This window comes from Aegilops tauschii, chromosome 1 (genome assembly GCF_002575655.3).
Source record: "Aegilops tauschii subsp. strangulata cultivar AL8/78 chromosome 1, Aet v6.0, whole genome shotgun sequence".
Lineage (NCBI taxonomy): Eukaryota > Viridiplantae > Streptophyta > Magnoliopsida > Poales > Poaceae > Aegilops > Aegilops tauschii.
In genome coordinates, this window is record NC_053035.3 from 374,226,458 (window position 1) to 374,234,605 (window position 8,148).

Consider the following 8,148-nt stretch of genomic DNA (forward strand, 5'->3'; position numbering starts at 1 on the left):
CGGGGTCCCGACAGCACCGAACCGTGAATCTACTGCGGAAGAGTTGAAGATGGTACAATACAATGCTCAAGCATGTGATATTCTCTTCAACGGATTGTGCCCCGAAGAATTCAACAAAATCAGCCATCTTGAGAATGCAAAGGAAATTTGGGATACTTTGATTGATATGCACGAAGGTACCGACTCCGTCATGGAATCCAAATTGGATGTGCTTCAAAGTCAACTTGACAAGTTCAAAATTAAGGATGGTGAAGGTGTCGCTGAAATGTACTCTAGGCTTGCTCTCATCACAAATGAGACTGCCGGCTTAGGAAGTGAAGAGATGACCGACAAATTCATCATCAAGAAGATCCTAAGAGTCTTGGATGGAAAATATGATACCGTCTGCACATTGATCCAAATGATGAACAATTACAAAGATCTCAAGCCAACGGAAGTCATTGGAAGAATTGTTGCTCATGAGATGTCACTCAAGGATAAGGAAGAGCTTCACAACAAGTCAAGTGGTGCTTACGAAGCCTCATGTGATACTCCCACATCTTCAAGTGAGAAACAAAACTTCAATGAAGAATTGAGCCTAATGGTAAAGAACTTCAACAAGTTCTACAAGAGTAGAAGCAAAGAAAGAAGTTCCAAGTCAAGGTCCTACAATGACAAAAGATCTTCTAGTCGTGAGCGTAATTGCTACAATTGTGGAAGACCCGGACACTACTCCAATGAGTGTACGGCCCCCTACAAAGGAAGAGAAGATTCTCCCAAAATAAGAAGTAGAAGAGAAGAATTACCACCAAGAGAAAGGAGGAGTAGAGATGATCGTTATGAACGAAGACCCTCTCGGAGAAGCAAGGATTCAGAAAGAAAGGAAAAGTCATCAAGGAGCTACACAAAAAGAAGACATCAAGCTCATGTTGGTGAGTGGGTATCCGGCTCCGACTCCGACAATCACTCTGAAAGAAGTTATCACTCCGACTCCGAATATACTCAAGATGAAGGTGTTGCCGATCTAGCACTTGTGTCAACCAACTCCTATGACATATTTGACTCACCAAATGAAGGAATTGGAAGATGCTTCATGGCCAAAGGTCCAAAGGTAACACATCCCGAGTATGTTGATTTCAATAGTGATGAAGATGATTTGCTAGGTGATGATGATTTACTTGTTGACAACTCTAGTGATGAAAACTATGATGAAACGTCAATTAATCATGCTAATCAAGATAAAACGAATGATGATGATAAGAAGGAGATTGAGCGTCTAACCAAAGAACTAAACACTCTTAAGTTAGCTCATGAAACTACCTTGGAAAATCATCGAGAACTTTTAAAGACTCATGATAAGTTACACTTTGAAAATCTCAACCTTGAGCAAGAGCATGAGTTTTTAAAGGCAATCAATGATGATCTTCGCAAGAAAAGTTCTTCTTACATTGCCAAGCATTTACTCTTGTCTACTTACATGCCACAAGTTAAATCTAGCAACAAGAACAAGAAAGATTCTTCATCTAGTAGTAACAACAATCATGCTAAATCCAATGTTGATGCTTCTAGTAGTTCTCTTGATTCCACTCATGATTCTCTTAGCCAAGTTACATTTGAGCAAGAAAATAGCTTATTGAAGGGAATCATAGAGAAAGGTGTTTACAAGAGTCTTGCCGGAAGTAAGCAATTTGAGGAAATTGTGCGCAAGCAAGGAAGACACCGGAAGAATCAAGATGTTGGTTTTGAACGAAAGTTCAATGCCAATGGAGTTGAGTGCGAAGAAGATCAATACCCCAAGACGAAGTTTGTTCCTCAACAAGAGAAGTATGATCCTACTTCCTTCAAAGGAACACAAGCTCAAGATGATCTTCCACCACAAGACCACAAGCAAAAAGGCAAGGATAAGCTTCAAGAGGAAATTGATGCATTTGAAGAAGCACCTAAGGCCTTGGTCAAGTGGGTTCCCAAGACTACATCAAGTTCCACTTCATCAAGTACAACTACAACTCCAAGGATTCCCATCAAGATGGTGTGGATCCAGAAGAAGAAGAACTAGAGAGTTCTTGAGGGTGACTCTGCCAACATACTTCACTCCTATCATTTTGGCAAGGACAAGTGCAAACAACTTCCATATCTTGCACTACTTCAAGGAGTCACAAACCCTCTTGTTGGTAAGACAAGGGACAAGGTAACCTAATGACTTCATGGACATCATCTTGTGTATGCATCACTCTATGTCTATGGATATCCTTGTTTGTTCCTTGTGGGACTAACCCGTGTAGGTATTGAAAGTGCAACTCACTCCAAAGGATTGCTCCAAATGATCTACATCAACATTGAGCATCTACATCTTCAACACCTACATGAAGTCATCATCGACAAAACCCAAGGTTAGTTCATTCCCTTTAGGGGGAATATCACATTTAGGGGGAGATTTACTCAAATCAATGAGCTAGAGCAACTCTAATGGTGTGAACAAAACAATGCTTTATGTAAAAGTGGTAACCCCACTTGTGCTTAAACGATGAGTATGACCTATGATCAAATGTTCTCATTTGACTCCTAAGTCAATATACTCATATATAGATGACCTAGGCATCGCCAATTGCTTGATAGATGCTAGAATGTTTGTGCATGCTTTGACACATATTTCATTTGCCATTTTATTGTGTGAGCATGTTGGTTGCATATTTTACTCATTCGAGGACATCCATTTGTTGCTATGATTGTTTGGCTCTTTCTCTTTTGCCAAATGGATGGACAAGAATGCCTAAGAACACCCTCTAGCTATCTATGCTTTTCTCGTCTCAAACTCTATTCATGCTACATCACAAAGTTTGATCAAGTCAGATTCGAACCACTCTGTGTGAGGAGCACTCGGAGATCCCGATTCCTCATAGACTTAAACTTCCAAAACCTCTTTGTGCATCTCGATCTGACCGATTCATCCTTTTCGGTCCTACCGAGTCAGCAAGTTGATCTTGGGTTTTCAATCTCGGTGCAACCGATTAGAACTTTTCGGTCACACCGACTTGCAGTAACTGCTTGCAGTTTGGCATCTCGGTGCCACCGAGTCGTTCCACTCGGTCACACCGACAGGGTCAGGTTATATATACCACTGGGTCAAAATTTGGAAATTTCTCCGAACCCCTTCGCCCGCGCGTAACCTACTCTGCCTCCTCTGGTCTCCGGATCGTCCTCTCGTCGCCAGCGACCTCCCGCCGCTGGTCTCCGCTGCCGTCAATGGAAATCTTCTCCACCGTTGCCGCCGTAGCAAGTTCGTCGCCGCACTAGGGTACGGACTTGATCATTGTGCTAATCTTTATCTCCGATTCCTAGCACATTGCTCTGCCATGTTTCTTGCCATAATTGAAATCATCCTGTCCAGCGAAAAGGTCCCATAGATTAGTTTTGATTTGAAAATTTAGGGTTAGGTCTCCGCCGAATTCATCTCGGACCGACCCAGTTGTAGAAATCGGTCTCACCAATTTTGGCTTAGGCCAGAGCACACGCATTTTCGGTCCGACCGAAAATTGCAAATCGGTGTGACCGAGTTCGATTCTCTGTGAAACCCTAGCAGTCTCGGCACCACCGAACTGTGACTCGGTCTGACCGAGTTCACTAGTTCAGGTTCCAAAAGCTGCTTCGGTATCACCGAGTTTACAAATCGGTAGATCCGAAATGCTTTCTGTGAAGAACTAAAACTAAGTTTTTAAGTCATCTGTTTTGCAAAAACTCCTGTACTTTGTGATGCTCATCTACTCTACCTCATCTATAAACTATTCACAGGGCCTGCTGATAGTTTGCTTGCAAGATGTCTGACCAAAGTGACAGCCAGAACAAGTCAGAGGAACAGGTTCAGTTGAGTGAGGGCACTAGTCCCTCTAGCAGCTATGATGATGGCAGCAGGAGCACACCAAGCAACTTGCCAAAGGCTGCTACCAGAAAAAGGAAGAAGAGAACTTCTGATTCAGAGGATGAAGACTATGTGGCTGTTGAAGATGAAACCACTTCTAAGAAGAAATTGCTGAAGAAAGAATATGGCACAGCTGCTGCAACAAAGCCTGGTCTGAAAACAAGATGGAATGAAAGAAAGAAAAAGAAGCTCCGCAGCTTGCCCAGAAGAAGAAAGACCCGCCGCTAACTATTTGGAAATCCCTGGTGGGTTGGGCCTGAAAGACAAGTGTGTGTGGATTTCCACATCGTCGTCTTTACTTTAAGACACAACTCTTCTCTTTCATAGTGTTATGTCCCCCGATCGATAGCTTAATACATTTCAGTATTTGGCTTGCCCTGAAGAAGAAATTGTATACTCCCTTTGGTCGGAAGGCGGCGGGGGAAGGAAGGGGACACTGGGCAGGATCTTTCAGCAGCGAATTCCCCATACAGATAGAGGCGCCTATCAAAAAGATACTCCGAAGGCTTCGGGATCGAGGACGCTGGGCATAATCTCTGAAAACTCCTGACTCGTTCGGTGTGGTTTTGTTTATTCAACACCAATTTCCTTAGCTTTTTTTCTGAAGGAGACAGAGAAGAGAGTAGCTAGATTTCTTTTTCTATTTGATTTACAAATGGTCCGGTTTTATTTCAAAATGGGGCTGGAAGGTCAGCCTAGCTAGTCTTGTCAATCAGCCCTGACTCGTCTTCTCCTTGGTACCTACCGCTATTGAACTTCGGTACCTATATTCCTGAAACAAGTTTGGTTCAGTCGTCAAGTACAGATTTCCTTTACCCAGAGTTGGGAACTCTGAATAGTTGTTTGTGCTTTCGATCGGCTTGTTGCACTAAAGCTGCGAGGTTCTTTGATCGAATCAGCTATTTGCGTTTACTTTCATCCCATCCCACTCTCTTTCTTCTTTCGTTTTAAGAAAAAAAGAAGGAATTTTTAAATCCTTCTTATCCTTCTATACAATCCAATCATGCAGTCTAGCTCTACTTTACAACGATATATCTAGCTTTTAGTTTTGTTGAACTGCGCTTATCTCAGGAGCAACAGCCGAGAATACAAAGCAGAAAAAGCGAGTGAGATCTTGACTTTCTATTATCATACAACATAGAAGTATTTAATCAAATCAGAAAGAGCCCTGGGATTTGACCAAAACAGCATAATTGAAAGCTCTCGTCTCAGTCGCTCGCCTAAGAAAAGGTACCGGGTTGCTCCGTGATGACGAATAAGCAACCCAGCCCAATCCTTGCTTTCATAGAAAAAGGTACATTTACTCGAATATTCGTTCAATGACTCAATATTTAGTAATCAAATAATGCGTTTGTTAGATCATTTAGTGAGAAATAAAACGAGAATAAAGAGAGAGTCCTCCAAAATAGGACAGGCATGTTTCCCTAGATGAGGGATACTCATCATTATTACGAATAGGTTACTCTATCAAAAACTTTCTATCCAATTCCACTACTGTGAGCGGTCTGAACTTTGACCCTTCTTTCTTTCTTCATTTAAAAAGGGGGAGAATAGTTCGACCTATCGAGAAAAATTGTCAGCCTACGAATGTGGTTCCGATCCCTCAGGATGCTTTAAGAAAGAAAAGAATTCTGAATGGAATGATTTTGAGTATAAATTTCTTGGTAAAAAACCTTCGCCCAATTTTGAATTGTCAACACAAGAGCTTTATGTAAGAGTAGAAGCCCCAAAAGGTGAATTAGGGATTTATCTAGTAGGAGATGATAGCCTTTTCCCCTAGAGATGGAAAATCCGTCCACCCGGGTTTATTAATTTGCAAATTCTTCCTCAGCTAGTTAAAAAAATGAAATTGGCTGGCGAGGTCTCTGGTTCAAGTCCAGGATGGCCCAGCTGTGCCAGGGAAAAGAATAGAAGAAGCATCTGACTCTTTCATGCATACTCCACTTGGCTCGGGGGGTGTTTTAAGTCTTTGAGCAGTCAAATGAGCTAAACTCCTGTGAATGAAACGCCTGTCCTAAAGCCCAAAGAGGTGCATATGGTACCCAAATAAGAATAGGATAGATATGTACTAAGATGCCAGCAAGAAGACAGCCCATGTCTAAGCCAAGGAAAGTTGCCACAGGTGAAACTAGGAAATTCACCATTGAGTCTGAAGAAGAAGCAGCTAGTGAGGATAAGAAGAAGAAGAGGGCCAGAACCACTACTGCCAGAGTTCTTGGCAAGCCCTCAATGAGGAAAGAATATCAAACGGAGTCCAAACGAAATGAAACCTTTGGGAACGTGATTTTCGGAACGAACGTGATCCAGAGGACTTGGACCCTACGTCAAGACATCAACCAGGAGGGCACGAGGTAGGGGGCGCGCCTACCCCCCCTGGGCGCGCCCTCCACCCTCGTGGGCCCACTGTTGCTCCACCGACGTACTCCTTCCTCCTATATATACCTACGTACCCCCAAACTACCAGATACGAAGCCAAAAACCTAATTCCACCGCCGCAACCTTCTGTACCTGTGAGATCCCATCTTGGGGCCTGTTCCGGAGCTCCGCCGGAGGGGGCATCGATCACAGAGGGCTTCTACACCAACACCATAGCCTCTCCGATGATGTGTGAGTAGTTTACCTCAGACCTTCGGGTCCATAGTTATTAGCTAGATGGCTTCTTCTCTCTTTTTGGATCTCAATACAATGTTCTCCGCCTCTCTTGTGGAGATCTATTCGATGTCATCTTCTTTTGTGGTGTGTTTGTTGAGACCGATGAATTGTGGGTTTATGATCAAGCTTATCTATGAACAATATTTGAATCTTCTCTGAATTCTTTTATGTATGATTGGTTATTTTTGCAAGCCTCTTTGAATTATCAGTTTGGTTTGGCCTACTAGATTGATCTTTCTTGCAATGGGAGAAGTGCTTAGCTTTGGGTTCAATCTTGCGGTGTCCTTTCCCAGTGACAGTAGGGGCAGCAAGGCACGTATAGTATTGTTGCCATCGAGGATAACAAGATGGGGTTTATATCATATTGCATGAGTTTATCCCTCTACATCATGTCATCTTGCTTAAAGCGTTACTCTGTTCTTATGAACTTAATACTCTAGATGCATGCTGGATAGCGGTCGATGTGTGGACTAATAGTAGTAGATGCAGGCAGGATTCGGTCTACTTGTCTTGGACGTGATGCCTATATACATGATCATACCTAGATATTCTCATAACTATGCTCAATTCTGTCAATTGCTCAACAGTAATTCGTTCACCCATCGTAAATACTTATGCTCTTGAGAGAAGCCACTAGTGAAACCTATGGCCCCCGGGTCTATTTCCATCATATTAATCTTCCAACACTTATTAATTTTTATTGCTTTCTATTTTACTTTGCATCTTTATCATAAAAATACCAAAAATATTATCTTATCATATCTATCAGATCTCACTCTCGTAAGTGACCGTGTAGGGATTGACAACCCCTTATAGCGTTGGTTGCGAGGATTTACTTGTTTGTGTAGGTGCGAGGGACTCGTGCGTGGCCTCCTACTGGATTGATACCTTGGTTCTCAAAAACTGAGGGAAATACTTACGCTACTTTGCTGCATCACCCTTTCCTCTTCAAGGGAAAACCAACGCAGTACTCAAGAGGTAGCACCTGCGCTTGCTCCTTTAGCACCAAAGAGGAAACGGGTACTCTGCGCCCGCTGGCGCCAGCCTGACCTTGGTCGTCATGGCTCACGTCACGCGAACCTCGTGAGGTGCTCCTTGCCTTGATCTCTCCGCTCCTCGTGAGCCAGCCTAAGGAGGCTGCCCCTGAGGAGGTCTTGTGCCGTCCGCCTCGCGAGGCTTGGCCCCTCGCGAAGGTCTTGAGTGTTTGCTGGTGAAGATGGGACGTACCAGGCCACTGGAGGAGCCACGCCATGGGCCGCAGGCAGGCAAGTCTGGGGACCCCCACCGTGGCCCCTCGCAGCCGCAGCAGCGCCTCTTCGTGCGGTGGGAGCCGCCCAGGTCGTGGCAGCCCCGTCGATGAAGGGAGGCGTGCCATGGTTGCGCGGCCTCCCTGGCCGCACTTGCACTCGGCGGAGGTGCTGCCGGAGTTTGTCGTGTGGTTGGAAAACCCGTGCGGCACCTGGCTTCAGCTCCCATGCTCCTTCACCGGCGAACTTCCGGCTGCGGGTCCAGGCGGTCTTTGGCTGCAGGTGGACGGCTGCTGCAGCAAGGCTTCGTGGGTCGCGGTGGAGGTCTCCGTCGCGGGCAACGCAGCCCTGGCC